A 16,975-nucleotide genomic window follows, 5' to 3' on the forward strand; every position below is an offset into this window, starting at 1 on the left:
AAATATGCAATGTGTTTTTTTATCATCATGACGAAACAATAAAACACTTGTTCTTTCGGTGCAAATTAGCTTGGTCTATATGGTCAATCATCCAAATAGCTTTTGGCTTGTATCCTCCATGTAATGTTGCTAATATTTTTTGCAACTGATTACATGGGATTTATCATAAGTTTAGAATTCTTATCAGGGTGGGAGCGCTTGCCATTATTTGGTCGCTTTGGCTATATAGGAATTATAAGGTTTTCAACATGAAAGTACTTCTCTTATGCAGGTTATTTACAGGTGTACCGGTACACTCCGTTTATAGTCGTCTCTGCAACGTGTGGACAATCAAGACCTGTTTACAGAGGTGTGTGCACGCTTGGAGCACACGGCAAGGGATACTTTTACTCAACATGAATGGCAACATGATCTTAGAATTGGCCATCCTACAGTTTAGGCGGCATACAAACTCAATTTCTTGTACTTCGCCTTTATTTTTTTATTTTTTAGATTCGACTTGGTATGGCTATGTGCATCTCAGTTCTGCAGAGGACGGGTGTAATGCTTAAACCTTTAAGTAATAAAGTGACCATTATAAAAAAAAATGCACTGGATATATCGTGCATGCCTCACCTGTCCATCTTTTTCGAGACTAGTGCAACATTCTTCTCCCTCTGGATGGGAATATAAGTCTTGCATGGAAATTTAGGTCGTCGGATTAACTAGGAAAACATGTATAAAATGACACAAAATATGTATTTTTAGAAACTTCATTCGATGACTAATCTCAAAATAAATATTTTGTGACCTACAACACATTTTTGCTAATCAAACCAAAGAACTATGTGTGCCTGACTCATATTCCCATCTGGAGGGATTATGAATTCATTGCATATATCTCCTTGTATTTCTATTACATCACATAACCCTGACAACTTTTTTCACAAATTATGTGCGAGATTCAAGACACACTATGTTTCACCCATAGTGCCAGGCTTTGCTCCGCTCACCCCATGCATTAATATCTGATTTCCATGTTTGAATACTTTTTTTAAACCAAAAGTCTAATTTATAATTAGTTTGCATATTTGCGTTCTTGGTGGTATTGACTTTGAAATAGGACCTGTCTTGAATATATTCCTACAAGTTTTGAAATTCGAATTATGAAACACAATGATACACTTGGGACACGGTGACCCAAAATGAAACTAGGCATAAACTGTTTTTCTTACAAAAATTTACATATATAACCACATGAAACAACCTAAAGTACACCGACACACGATGAAAACAATATGATTCACTCTGGATTTTGAGGGACCGCCATAAAATTGAGAATTTTTTTTGCAAAAAGATCTATGCATATTGGTACAGAATGTAACCATGTGATGCACTAAAAAAATAGTTTTTGTTGACACCCTATGAAACATTAAGATACATAGTTTTTATCATTTTCATAGTTTTAAAATAGCTTCATATTATTACTATTATTGAGGGGAAGAGTTTCATATTATTGATCAGGTTTTAAAGTCGAAATTATATTTTGTTAGAACAACTATTCAATATCGATCGGCCTTATTTTCAAAATCTCGTCACAACAAACATCATTGCCCAAATAAAGATATTATCAGTTTATAAACTATTAAGAGTGGTATTGGGGAGAGGGAATCTCACAAAATATGGCATCATGGCATAAAGTGTACATCGACCTATTCATCGAAAATCTGATACAAACATGTCGAGTAGCCGAGCTATAGTAAAAATGGCTGGGCGGGCCAGGCTAGAGGGGAGCCAAAATTTGTTTCACTCATGGCCTGTTTTGCTACAACAAACTGGACATGCCACGAGACTGTCTTGCTTCAACGATGCTCCGTCACTGAACATGGGACATAATTTCATAAAGTGTATACATATTTGACAGTATAAGGATGATGGAAGTGACATGAAGCACAAACACTAGTAGAAAACAAGGATTTGGTCACAGCGCAATATACACATTAGTCCCGGTTGCATTACGAACCGGCATTAGCATTAGTCCCGGTTCGAGCTAATGTGAGCATTAGTCCCGGTTCGAGCGGCTAAAGGCATTAGTGCCGGTTCAAATGGGCCCTTTAGTCCCGGTTGTGTCTCAAACCGGGACTAAAGGGCCCATTTTTCAAACGCTACCCACCCCCCGCCTATCGCCATTTCAGTTTTGAAGAAAACAAAAGAAAATGATAAATACTTCAAAAAAATAAAATCCTTCGAGATGTAGTTATATTACTACATCTACTAGTTAGGAAAATTAAAAAACTTAAATTTGGACATGTTTTGCAAAAAAGTGTTATGAAGAAGTAAAATGGCTATAATTTTTGCATACGATGTCGGAAAAAAACTTATAATACATCAAAATGTTTAGCACGAAAATCCACATCCGATTTTGACAGCCATAGGCTTGTTTGCAAATTTTTAGAATCCTCAAATTCTTAAAGGAAAAAAAAGATATGCTCAAATTTCAGTTTTTTTGAATTTTGGTTAAATCATGTCAAATTATGGTCAAAGTACTTATTCAAGAAATATTAGTGTTACTAAAAATTATTCAAGAATATTAGTGTTACTAAATAATTATTTCATTTTTTGAATTTTGGTCAAATCTGGTCAAACTACTTATTCAAGAAATATTAGTGTTACTAAATAATTATTGTTTTTTAGAATAATAGTTTCAAACTCGAACAGTGAAACGTGTGACTTCATGCTCAAGCTAAACTCCTAGGGTTGATAGGATTGACATCTTACTATTGTCAGAAAAACAACAAGTGTAGACTTGGAAACGAGGGAGAATAGAGCTCGGAAGTTAAGCGTGCTTAGGCTGGAGTAGTGAGAGGATGGGTGACCGGCTAGGAAGTTAGATGATTTGGAATGATGAGGGGTGATTAGAGATTAGAGGTTAAATTAAGCAGTGATGAGGGGTGATTAGAGATTAAATTATAAAATAATTCAAAAATTTGAAAATCGGGAAAAAATAAAAGAAACAATTTTTTCGTAAAATTACTAAAGGCCCTCTAAAACCGGGATTAATGGGCCTTTTTCTACTAGTGAAAGTAACACATATTTTCCAAAAATAAAAGCATCAACGGGTAAGCCATGCACGGTATCTCCTGTGCATGGTAACGAAAACCACTCTCTACATAGGTGTATCATTGCTCGAACCGCGATCATTAGCAAGCAGTGAACTTCACCTTCGATGGCACCATTGTGAACCTAATCTGACGATGAATGCACAGTACTGGCATCATGAAAGTTACCACTAAAGAAAAGCACAATGAAAGTTGACATTGCTATGTGTTACTCCATCCGTCTCTTTTTACTCTACGTATAAAATTTGTTCAAAGTTAAATTAGGTAAAGTTTGACCAAATTTATCTTTAAAATATCAACATTATTATATAGTATGAAAATTAACTTATGATGCGTCTAATGATATAATTGATATTTTTTTATATTTTTGGTCAAACTCTGCGAAGTTTGACTTCGGACAGATTTTATATCCAGGTTAAATAGAAACAGAGGAAGTACATCATTTTAGCTGCCCAACATATACTCTCGTTTAATAAAAAGTGCTATTAATAAAAAAAGTTTACATCTTTATTGCTTGGGCTATGGATCCCGTTCAACCAATGGTAGGACCGCGCGCCGTCTTGTAAGTCTGGACCTTCTGTTAGTTGATGCCTTGTGTAGTATGATCACGGCCGCTCACGGGGCGTTTTTTTATCCGCCGGCCGATGCGTAGCAGCCTCATCAAAATATTGTTTATTTGTTGTCGTTCAATATAGTATATACTAGGTGCATTGCAATTTGCGTCTTGAATCTTGACCACCTTCCAATGGAAACCACACCCATCCAGCTCGTGTGCTACATTTTCCTCTGCGTCCTTGTCGTCACCGTACTCCTCACGCTCAGGCCAGCCTCTGGAAGCCGGCCGAACCTGCCTCCGGGCCCATGGGCGCTGCCGGTGATCGGCCACATGCACTTCCTGCTGGGCGCCCTGCCGCACCAGGCCATGCGCAGTCTCTCCCGGCGGCACGGCCCCGTGATGCTCCTCCGCCTCGGCCACGTCCTGACGCTCGTGCTCTCCTCCGCGGAGGCGGCAAGGCAGGTGATGAAGGTCCACGACGCCGCCATCGCGAACCGGCCCGTGTACACCACCGCGGACGTCTTCACCAACGGCGGCCAGAACATTTCATTCGCGCGCCACGACAGCCGGCACTGGAAGGCCGTCCGGAAGCTGTGCACCGTGGAGCTGCTCAGCCCGAGGCGCGTCCGCTCGTTCCGCCCTGTCCGGGAGGAGGCGGAGAGGCTCGTGCGGTCCGTCGCTGATGCCGGCGAGAGAGTGAAGGTCATGATTAACGACGTCATCATGAGGGTCTCCATCGGCGACCGGTGCCAGCGGAGGGCGCTGTACCTCGAGGAGCTGGACAGGGCGATCAACCGCATGTCCGGGTTCAACTTGACCGATCTGTTCCCGACATCGCGGCTGGCGCGGGTGCTCGGCAGCCGGTCCCTTACGGCGACGTTGGAGGTGCACGGGAGGATCCAGTCCATCATGCATGGACGCCATGGTCCATGAGCACAAGATGGCGATGGAGAGCGAGGAAGCCAGCGCCGGCCATGAGAGGGAGGATATCCTCAGCACTCTGCTGCAGTTCCAGAGAGACCGCGGGATGGGTGCATCACCCTCACAAACGAAAATGTCAGGGGCGTCTTGTTCGCAAGTCACCACCAGTAAAGACCTCTAGCTACCATGCATCTTCACTTGCACCGCTTCTGCAGAGTATAAACTGTTGCAGTTTTTATCACAGTCTAAAAAGTGGCCGGCCACTAACTGACCGAAACGGGCGGCCGGCCCGTGGCCGTTCGATCGCGCGAGCGATCGCTCCCAGATCCGCCAGGTGCCACCTGGTCTGGATTGGTCGCGCACCGCGGTCGTGGGCGGTTTTGTCCGCATCCGGACGTGGGAGGCCCACCTGTAAGTGGTAGAGGAGAGAGTAGTGGGGGTCGTGGGCGGCGGTTTTCGAAATCTGCGCCTGAAATCCCTCGTCGCAGCGTGCTCTCTCTCCCGTCCTTCCTTCATCGTCTTCCTCCTCGCCATCCTCTCCACCGAACGGGGCGTGGCGGGCGGAGTGCTCAGATTTGACGGCGGCTTGCGGGTGGTTCTCCTCGCCGGGGAATCGCTGGTGCTCCTCGCCGCCGGAGGTATGCTCTCCCTCCACTTCTACGTGCTTCTCCTCCCTTTCTCTATCTCGCGGGGCGCGGATGGTGCCGAAATGTGAGGGGAATGCTCTCTAGGGTTCGGGAACGGCGCGAACTACCCCCGCTTATCTTCGATTTTGGTCACGTTGAGTTCCGTTCACCCATCTCGCAGCACGCGCCCAACGGTGGTCGGGATCTACAAGGTGGCCTGAAATCCCTCGCCACAGCGAGTTCTCTCCCCATTCCGTCTTCGTCTTCCTCCTCGCCATCCTCTCCACCGAACGGGGCGTCGCGGCGGAGTGCTCAGGTTGGCGACGGCTTGCGGGTGGTTCTCCTCGCGGGGGAATCGTTGGAGGCGTAGTTCACGGCACGGGGGTGGCTGGACAGGGTCAACGTGTAGTCCCCGTTTGCGCGATTTTAGGGGCGATTTGGCTGTTTACTTCATGTTCCGTTCAATTTTTGCAGAGATTTGAGATCTGTTCATGATTCTTAGTTATTCTGTAAGTTGTATTAGATGTGCGCAATGTTGTGTGCAATGCATTGGCTGATTTCATAGTTGGTGTTCAGAGATTTAAGTGGTTAGTTGCACAAAATTCTCCTCAGTTGGCTACGTCCATATAGTACTTGGCTGTCCATATGCTCTGTAGTTGCAGCAGTTGTTTTGGTCAGTTGGCTCACTGTTTTTTTGTGCAATGCATTGGCTGATTTCGTAGTTGGTGTTCATAGATTTAAGTGGTTAGTTGCAAAAAATTCTCCTCAGTTGGTTGCGTTCATATAGTACTTGGCTGTCCATATGCTCTGCAGTTGCAGCAGTTGTTTTGGTCAGTTGGCTCACTGTTTTTTGTACTAGGTGGTTGTCCATACTGTGTTCAGTTGCACAAGTTGCCTGCTCGGTTGGCTGCATCACTTTTACTAAGTTGGCTATTCATATGTTATACACTTGTGCCAGTTGCTCTACTTAGTTGGTTTTACTTAGTTGCATATGTTATACACTTTTACTAGTTGGCTGTTCCCCCCTCTGCTGTATGCAACTAGGGACTCTTGTTTGTACAATTTTAGCACCAATGCTTGCTAATTTTCCAATATAATCTACCCAATCCACCAGCGTTGTGGTGGCTGTGGTGGTTTATGTGTTATTCTCCTGCTTTGTGCAACTAGGACCCCTTGATTTGTGCAAATTAGTACCAATGCTTGCCAATTTTCCATTTTAATTTTTCTCAATGTGCAAGTCTTTTGTTGTGGATGTGGTTGTTTTCATGTGTCTCCCTTCATGTTCAACTAGGGACGCTTTTTTCAGAATAAGTTATCTCACTGAGCTTGTTGCCTTTACTTAACTTTTTTCTGTCTAGGTATTACTTGTCACAGTTGGCAAGTAATAATTAGGCAGAAAAAAGTTAGTTGGCTTATTTAATGTCCAGTTTGCACAAGGTTTACTGCCCAGTTGGCTGCATGATTGTAGTAGTTGGTTGTCCACATCTTCTAACTATGTTTTTTTTGTTGTATTTCCTTCCGCAGGGCAAAAATGGTTATAATAGGAGGAGATGCGGGTGGCAATGAAGGAGATGTATTTTTATTCACTTTTTTTCTTTTGTTTTTGAGTTGTTTTTTTAACTTATGCATGTATGCTAATGTCTTTTTTTCATGTTTTCTTTTGGTTGCTTAATCAGCGTTCTGGAAGTCAACCTCTTCGCCCGAACTCGAAGCGTCCTGCTAATCGCCAGCCACGACCTGCGCAGAGTGTTGAGCAGGGAGAGGATGTTGAGGTAAGTGGCATGTTGATGACACAAGTCCATTTTTTTGGTTTTGTTTGGGTCATATAACATTTTTTTATTTTTTCCCATGCTCATGTTTTTTTCTTAGGATGCTGATCAGTTCCGTGTTGTAAAGCGGACTAGACGTGAGCACTTGGCAAGGGAGCTGAGTCATCTTCTAGGGTAAGTAAAATCTCAAATATAAGTGTTTTTTCTCGCCTTTTTTAGATAGTGATGAAATTATGCAGCAGTTCGGAACTCTATTTTTTGTTTTTAGTCTGTCAATAACAACCTTTTGTAGTTGACATCTCTAGTCATTTTGATTTAAATACAGTTGACATTAGTTGGCATTAGTTGGCATCTTGTAGTTCACTAGTTGGCATCTTTTTCATAGTTGACATCAGTGGTCATTTTTTTGTGCAGGCAGCAGTTGCTGGAGAAGCTGTCGCATCTTCCACAGCAGATGCTGAGGTATGTGGGTTTTTTGTGTGTTTTTATGAGCTATTTGAATAGTTCTTTGCAAACCTGTTTTTTAGTTACTGTTTTTCTTGTGTTGCAATATCATTTCTTATTGTTGCACATACACTAGAACTTTTTGTAGCTGCCAGGTCTCGTTCTTTTTTTATTTACTGTTTTATTGTTGCACATTCAGTTGCACAATGGCAGTCTTTGCAGTTGTCCTCATGAGCTTTATTAGTTGCACAAATACATCATATTAGTTGGCATGATCCACTTTATGAATATATAGCTCATTCTAATACTGACCCAAATGATGATTGCTAGTTTTTTTTCATTCTTGTTTTTTCTCTTGTGTTTAATGTTTGTGTAATGCTTTCATTTTCTAATCAACAGGGCAGCGGTGAAGGAGTTGAGGTGTCTCCAAGGGAAGATGTGGAGCGACCATCACAAGCAGGCAGGATAAGGGCATCACCAGCGCGCTTTGCAAATTTCAACGCCTCTCTAACTCCACTACAGAAATCAGAGCTAGTTTCGAGGTCAGTCGGGGGGCTATTGAACTTATCAGACACACTTCCAGCGGACCTCACTAAGTTCCTGGTGCAGTCCTACCAGCCACAGACCTCTGAAATGGTTTTCCCAGGAAGGGGAAGGATCCGTGTCGATGCTGATAGTGTTCAGAGGGTATTTGATCTCCCAAACAAGGGTCCAAAAGTCAGATATTTAGTTGACAAGGATGCCACTAGGAGATTCAGACAGGCTTTCAACATAACTGGAAATTCTCATCCCCAGATCACTACATGGCTCAAGATGATTGAGCATATGGCTGGAAGAACGGATGACACATTTTTTATGGCCTAGCTTGCGGTTGCCTTCAGTACTTTTCTAGCACCAACCACGGCCTTGAAGCTCAGCCCAAAGTGTTATGGACTTGTGCTAGATCATCAAATGCTAAAGAATACAAACATCTGCCTCTTTGTAGCAGAACACATTAACGAAGCTTTCCGGAACATGGACCAGGAGAAGCAAACTGTTTGCTGCTGCTTGTATCACTTGATGGTTAGTGAAAACGACCACTTTTTTCCATCTGTTCCTGTTCTTTCTGTGCAGTTATAGTTTGCTGAAATTCTCATAACAATAACTGAACTTGGCTTTTTCTTTTGTTTGGGTCTGGTGCAGATACTATACCTTGATGCGCTCGTACATGACATCCCAGTAAGCAACTGCGCGATACAATCGAATGCATGGGATAGTACTCTAATTGCCAAGGTGATCAAGAAGGATACTATCTCTCCTGGTGTGTTCGACAAATTACAAGTGAGTTCTTTTTTGTTTTTTTCCAACAGTGTCTTCCTTCTATGTTCTTTTGATGTCTGGTCACTCTTTTTGGAAATTGCATAGAAAACTGTCATCAGTTGGCACAACAATGCATGTAGTTGCACAGATTATAGCTTTAAGTTTGGCAATCTGCACACACGTTCATTTTAAATTGGCACACCATCTTTTTTAAGTTGCACAGTTTTACTAATCTTGTTGCACAGATGTGTTGCATCAGTTGGTAGGAACTTTTTTTTAGGTGCCATGTGTGTTGCACAGTTTTTGTGTCTTTGTTCAGTTGCATATATGTATAGTTGAATTTGTCTACCCCAGTATCTTGTTTGTAGTTGCATAGGTTGTAATGTGTGGTTTCATTCAACACACAAATCTATTTTGATAACCTTATTATTTTCTGTTTCTCTTTTTTTTACATCAGCTTAAAGAGGAGTATAGAGGCACGGAGCAGACACCACTGTTTGGTGGAATTTTGCAAGCTGAAGCATTTGTGGCATCCAAGTTACCAATAACATACAATCCGCAGGTTAGTGTTTTGCATACATAAACTTGTATCACTTACCAATATTTTTTCTATTGGCTGGGATGTATGTTCAGTTGGACATGTATAACTTTTGTAGTTGCGAAAATTCAGAATTTAGTTGGCTGTGATGTATGTTCAGTTGCACATATAAGCTTTTGTAGTTGCACATGTTCTTTTGGGTAGTCAAAGTGTTCATTTACAACCATTGTCATCAACTTTTGGCAGAAATGCATGGTTTTTACTTTGTGCCACAGTGCATGTGTAGTTGGCTAGAATCATGTTTTTAGTTGGCCAGAAAGTGTGTATTAGTCGTTTTTGCTTATCACATCATGGTCAGTTACAGACATTTTTACTTTTTATTATTTTTTCTAACTGAATCAGTACTGAATCTTTTTTGTGTTGATGCAGAAAAAGGCAAAAATTGCGAAAGTGGTCAATGAGCTATGCAAGGCTGTAACTGAACAGGTTGGCACCTTCATTGAAGAAGTTGCCAAGATTGATGATGAGGAACCAGATATTGATCCTTACGTACAGCAGCCATCAATGCAAACTGGGGCATCACGCCGTGCTCCAAAAAGAAAGAGACGGCGGTCAACTATACAAGAAGAAGAAGAATTTGTTGAGGATGATTCAGAAGAAGATGAGGAAATGGGAGCAGCGATAGATGCTGACGACGATGAGGAGACAGATGCGGATGAATCAGAGGAGGAGGACAAGGATGAGGATGACAATGAAGAAGATGCAGAAGAGGAGGAGGATGAGGAGGAAGAGGAGGAGGAGGAGGAGGAGGAAAAACAAGAAGAGGACAAAGGAGAGGAGGAGAACAAGGAAGAAGATAGTGATGCAGAGGAGGAGGCAGAAGAAGGTGAGGCCAGAGAGGGGGACGGGGACAAAGGCGCAGCAGTTGATGGCAGTGAGAGGGGAGAAGACAAAGGCGCAGCAGCTGATGGCAGTGAGAGGGAAGAAGACGAGGATGAAGAAGACGAGGATGATTATGGTGATGATAAAGGGGGATCCAATGGAGGCAGCGACAGCAGCGATGACGATGATGATGACAACGCTCCTGGTTCTGGTGGTACAGGTGGCAACACATCCAGGAGGACTAGCACTCACGCCACCCCTGCGAGCAGCAGCAATTCATTGAGTAGCAAGAGCACACTACAGTTGTTGATTGACAAGACTTGCTGGAAAGACAAGGATTTGCCAAAGTCAAACAAAAATGACGAAGCAGAGTCTCAGGGAAGCATTGATATGTTCAAGCTCTACAACTTGAAGCCATCTTTGCCAACCACCTTTCCCGTGCCAGATTTCAGCGACAAAGATATGTGTGAGAAGATCAACTTTGCCATTGACAAGAGCCTGTTCTTATCAACTGAAGCTGAAAAGAATCAAATTGACATGGAGGAAGCAGGAAAGGGTCTTGACTGGGTTCATTCAAAGGAAAAATACAAGGAATATTTAAAGCAGCTCCCAGACCTAAGCTCCAGCAAGAGCAAGGCAGCATCCAGGGCAAACCCTCACGTGGTCCAGAAGTGTAAAGCAGTTTCAATAAAGAAGAATCTGCAGTTGCCTCAAACCAAGGAGAAGATGGTGAGTGAAGATGCTGAAGTAAATATGGTCAAGGAAGCTGTGCTTCAAACTAATATGCCAACAGTAGTGAGCAGAGAGCCAACCAATGTCAGAGAAGTTCAACAGATCAAGGGGAAGACTCCCCTTTCAACAGTCCCACCAAAACCACCTAAGCAGAAGATTGTCAAGTTTGCCAGGGGCGCAAAGGGGGAACAGGCCACAAAAGATTTGGGGTTCAGAGACGAGAGAGAGCTGCGAGCCGCAGCCATTGATGCAGGGGTGCCAAGTTCTGCCAGGTTGCTGCCAACTCAGACTGGAAATATGCCAACTACAGATACCAGTGTGCCAACTGATGTGTCAGTTAGCAGTATGGTCACAGTCAAAACCACCACATCTGGTCAGGAAGGCACCACTGCAACTGCAAGTCCCAAGGTGCCTACTGATAGAGATGCTTCAATGCCAAACACAAAAGGAGGTGATCCAACTATCAAAGTGCCGTCCCCAAGAGTTGTCTTTCAGCAACCATTAACACAAGAGGAGGTGTTCGACATTATAAGTAGGTGCAAGCCTCCAAGGCCGCCAACTACAACACTATTGCGAACCAAGTCAGTGAATGATGCATCCATGTTTGTGCCGCAAGGAGATGCCCTGGTCCTTCAACCCTTACGAAGATCAAACTCTTATCATGGTGACGGGTTCTGCGATGCACCATCTTTTGACCTCGGCATAGATGGTGATGCTCCAGCACCTGCTCCAGCAGTAGATACAGCGGAAGCCGGTGTGATTAGCATCGATGAGTGTGAGTTAGACCCAGCAGCTGTGAATGAAGGATGTGATGCTGCTGATGTTGGCAAGGCAATAGCTCAAGAACTAGATGTTGGTTCACCAGAGAATTGCCACACCCCGATATGCGCAGAACCAGAACTTGGCACGAGCAGTTCTTCGGGGCCACCTCTTGCACGAAGACAGAGGAGGGTAAGAAGGCCCGCAGCATCTCAAAGGTCTCCATTCATCGACTACAACAAGAACAAGACTTTCAGCACCAATGAGGTAGTGAACAAGCTTTACGCTGCCCTCTTGTATTGGGTCAGGCATCACAAAGGAGCAAATGATGGAGCTACCAGGTAAACTAACTCCCCACAGCCTACATACATATCTTTTTCAGTTGCATAGCACCAGCCACTTAGTTGCACAGAAAGCATAGTATGTTGCGCAGAACAGGGCTTTTAGTTGCACACTGTTCTTTTTTCATTTTCATGCACATTTTTTTGCTGCTGTGACCCTTCGAGCTAACTTGTCTTTTTATTGCTTTCAAAAAAAAAATCAGCCCTGAGATAATTAGGTATGGTGCTTTCTACATTTCTTTAAAGGAGTTAGTTGATTCGATGAAGCCGGTTCAATGGTTGTCAAAAATTGTTATTGAGACTGGAATCTTACACATCATGGATAACTTACCAGAAGGGTCAAAGAAGGTTGTTATGCCACTGAGGTTTTCTGTAAGTTTTTCCAAAACCTTCTTTTTACCCTCATCTTTGTTCTGTAGCACTTTTCGTTGACCATTTGAGGGAGGCCTTTCACCTACTAAGGAGTTTTGAGCCATGTTTTATAATCTCTGCAGATAAAATTACAGCAAGGGATCCACAATGTGGATGAGATGAACAAGAAGTTTGATTACAAGAACCGTCTTGACAAGAAAGACTTGGTGAGTGTTGTGCCCACATCATCAATCTTTTTTTAGTTGGCACCCACAGCATGTCCAGTTGCACATGACACATCTGTTAGTTGGCAGATACTTGTTGCAACCCGTTTTTAACTTGACAAAGTCTTTTTACTGTTTTTCTTAGCTACATCTTGTATTTGTGTCTGAAATCGTTCACGCTTGCAGGTCATGCTGCCAGTGCTCGAGTGCGCAGATGTAACCGATAAGGACGAAGGGAGGCATTATTGGGTCTTCAGTGTCAACTTGAGGGACGGACGCTTCGAAGTTCTTGATTCAAGCAGGACGTTGGACAACATTGAGCTGATGAACAACGCCTCTACCATTGCGGGGGCAGTACGCCAGCTATGGAGGAAGCATTACCCAAAGTTCAGCATCGAGCACTTCTAGATTATTGACATTGACGTACCAAAGCAGCTTGGCAAGTAAGACAATAAGCATTTCATTCCTTCTCAATCAAATACAATCATTTTGTAGTTTTTAAATTTTTCTACATGTGTAATCTTTAGTATTTTTAAGACACAGTACTAGTCTTCAATCTGTTTTATAATTTTTATGAGTTTCTAATGGATTATCTAGCTAGTTGCAGAGTGGCGCGTAAGTAGTTGCAAAGTGGCACATAATGAGTTGCAGTAGAACACAAGCAGTTGCACAGTAGGACATAAGTAGTTGCACAGAGTGCATTACCTTTATTTGGTTTTAATTTTATGTGACAATTTTTTTGCCCATTTTTTGCAGTAATGAGTGTGGGTTGTTCGCACTGCTTAACGCCACCGAGTGGAATGGTAGCCAACTTCCCAACTACGACCCCAAGGAAGTACTCAACATCAGGAAGAAGCTGACGTATGATTGGGTCACCAGCGTGCACAACACCGATCCATGGAGGAAGTTGCTGAGATACGACAAGGGGTAGGTCAGTACTTTTTTTTCTGCTCCATGGAGGAAGTTTCTGGTTTGTACAATTTTATTAAGTAGATTTTGTAGTTGCACACTGCTAGTAATTGCGTTTGCAACTCAATATCATCACTTTTGTTGATACATTAGGAGCACTGTATATACAATTGTTCAACAACTAAATATTTAACCAGTTGCCAACAAAGGCACAAATAGCAACTTTTTTTACACAGTGCATGAACTAATTCAAGCAGCATAAATTAGATAAAGAGGAATCATAGATGCTGAATGTGTCCACTTGGTCCCAACATTGCTAAAAAAGACATCATTATTTTTCCTTTTTTGTTCCAAAGTTACAAATGAGGAAACAGAATCATAGGAGCCTCTGTGGACACACACCAGCAGTGTGCTCTGTAGATTGGCACTGGTTGCATTTGTTTTTCTTCTTTGGGTGTAGCTCCAGCGCCGATTTGTACCGTCGACTCTTTGCCCTACCCTTTGTAGTAGACCTTGGAGGATCCCTGGGCACAAAATCATCAGAAGCTTGTGCAAGGGATGCAACCTCCAACGGGGCAGTAGGACCGTCACGATCACCTGTGTAATAATCATATAAAAAGTTTAGTATTTTTGTTATTGTGCAAGCAGCACTGATGTTCTGTGCAACCACACAGTACATTTTTGTGCAACTAACTGGTTGCTGTGTGCAAGTTAAGTTGAAAAAAACACCTGCAGTAGCACGGCCTGTCATGGTACTTGGATTGTAGTCGCCTATGGGCAGAACATGAAAAACAAGTTAGATTTTTAGCTTGATCCTCAAACTAACACAGCGCACGCAACTAGGCAGCATGTTTCTGTTCAACTGGGCACTATGATATGTGCAACTAAAGTCACTCACCCTAGTTTTTGTTTTGGAGTCGGTGAAGGTACTAACCTGGGTTATGAGCCCCCTGAGTCCTGCCTGTAGGTCCATTGGGAGTAGCACAAAGGGCACTGCTAGTTGGGCCTGGCGGGGGAGGAGGTCTTTGAGGGTTGGCATCACCTATAGGCAGAACAGGACAAACAAGTCAGTTGTGTTTATCTTTTTTATGCTCGAACTAACACAGCATGCGCAACTAGGTAGCCTGTTCGGTGCAACTGAGCACCATGATGTGTGCAATTGGAGTTACAGACCTAGTTTGATGGGGAGTTGGGGGAAGGTAATTACCTAGACGACGAGCCCCCTGAGTGCTGCCTTTAGGGCCATTGGGAGGAGCATGCGGGGGAGGAGGTGGCGGAGGATGCCGTGTACAGCCAGGAGGGGGAGGAGGTCCTTGAGGGTTGACATCACATATATGCATAACTGGAAACAATAAGTTAGCTGTGTTATCTTTGATGCGTGAACTAACACAGCATGCGCAACTAGGTAGTATGTTCTTGTCCAAGTGGCTACCATGGTGTGTGCAACTGGGCACAATGATGTGTGCAATTGAAGTTACACACCTAGTTAGATCAGGAGTTGGGGCAGGTAATTACCTGGATGATGAGCCCCCTGATTGCTGCCTGGAGGTGGAGGAGGTCCTCGAGGGTTGCCATCATCTGATGGCCCCGTTGCAGCAGTCGGTTTTTTCCTTTTCTTGGACTTGTTCAGGTGGCCGATCTCGGTACGTGCTGCACGCATATGCTTGTATACAATAGCTTGTGCTGGATCAGAACCACTCGCAAACTTTGCTAGTTTCCGAAAATCGTATATCATGTTCCTCTCCCTTATCTGCTTCTTTGATTGAGGAGGCATTTCATCCGGTTTCTCATAACCAGTCCCTGGCGCACTAGGTACAGCAGTAGGTGTCCACCGTCTTAGCAGGTACCTTTCTGGTATGACATCAACGCCAACATGGGTGAACACCTTGAGGATGTGGCAACAGAGGATGCCGTCCTTGTCCATTTTACAACACTCACACAAATAGGAATGCTCCTCCACCCTTGCCTGCACCAAGTAGTTTCGAGAACCATATTTCGCAACAAATTCCTGGTTCGGTCTGAGCTCAAACACATCAGCACCAACTTGGAATGCATTATAACGTCCAATCAGCTCAAACTCTTCTCTAAACTTGCGGTAAAGGTCTCTAGTATAGGTTTTGTAAGCTTGCTTCTCTATTGGGAAGTTGGACCACAACTCAATCTCAAGGTGTTGTGTCCTGTAATCATTGCAGCCTTCCTTGGCAAGGATGTGGTTCTGTATTTTTTCATATTGCTTGACGAAGTTCAACATTGAGTTGTGTGGGTTCACATATCTTTTGAGGACGGCGTTGAACCCCTCACTACGCTGTGTAGACTGGAGGAAGGGAAATAACCTGTGTTTGAAATAGCACGGCACCCAAGTTGACCTGTATTCGTACAACTTCTCAAAGTGCGTGTGTGCCATAGCCTCATACTTCATCATTAACCCAGCCCAATTCTGCTCAAAGTCGTCTATAGTGAAGCTGAAGTCAACACACTTGTTGAAATCATCAGAGAGTCCTGGATTCCGGCACAGCAACCGACCAACCTTTTCCTGAGCCTTTTTCATGATGTGCCATCGACAACAACGGTGCACGGTGGTTGGAAAGATGCTCTGTATTGACTGCCTCATCGCACCATCCTGATCGGTGATGAAGTTGTCAGGAGGTTTGCCATCCATAGCCTCTAGGAATGCTCCAAAGACCCAATCAAAGCTCGATGCCAACTCCTGCCTCACAAACGCGCAACCCAGCATGAAAGATTGGCCATGTCGGTTTATTCCTATGAAGGGCGCGAACGGCATATTGTACAAGTTGGTCATGTAGGTGGTGTCAAACGATATGCAATCGTGGTACGCCTCCGCATAAGCTTTTCGAGCTAAGCTGTCCACCCAAAATATGTTGACAACTCTGTCCTCTTCATCATATTTCACCTTATAGAAGAAGTCTGGATCGGTTTTTTGTATATCCTTGAAGTGCGCAATTGTCTCAATCAGATCACCCTCCTTTGTGTCATCTCTACGGAAACTTGTACAAAGATTTGTTATTGCCTTTGGTCCGAACGGCACCATCATCTCAGATCCATAGAACTCTGCCATTACATGCATCATTCGTCCTGCATAATACAAAAACAAACAGTATATCCTTTTTTTAGTTGCACAAATGCGCACATCCAGCTGCACAGTAATAGGACACGTGTTGGCACAGAAGATAATCACAGGAAATGGACACCTAGCTGCACCTTTTTAAAAACACTTTGCAGTTTTTGCATACAGGACATTGTGTATTTGCACAGTAAAGACAATCTAGTTGCACAAGAAGCACCCAAAGTGATATATAAAAAGCATGGGAAGTTGGACAGCAGTTGCATAGTTAAGCCATTTCAGTTGCACAGTAGTACCATAACAGTTTGCACACTGGACTGCCTAGAGGGAAACTTAATTCTTCAAGGGATATAGAAAAACACCACACCTGTAGTCAAGTTGCAGTTATACAAGATGCGCAGAAACTCCTTTTCATCAGGTGAGATGCCTTGGTGGGATCTCAAG

The 16,975-nt window shown here is 43.5% G+C and overlaps 1 pseudogene; it reads left to right on the forward strand.

The window, feature by feature from the left end:
* Nucleotides 1-9,089, forward strand: part of LOC119333912 — a 15,262-nt pseudogene extending 6,173 nt beyond the window's left edge.
* The last annotated feature ends 7,886 nt before the right edge of the window (nt 9,090-16,975 follow it).

Source organism: Triticum dicoccoides, chromosome 7A, assembly GCF_002162155.2.
Source record: "Triticum dicoccoides isolate Atlit2015 ecotype Zavitan chromosome 7A, WEW_v2.0, whole genome shotgun sequence".
In the NCBI taxonomy this organism is placed as follows: domain Eukaryota; kingdom Viridiplantae; phylum Streptophyta; class Magnoliopsida; order Poales; family Poaceae; genus Triticum; species Triticum dicoccoides.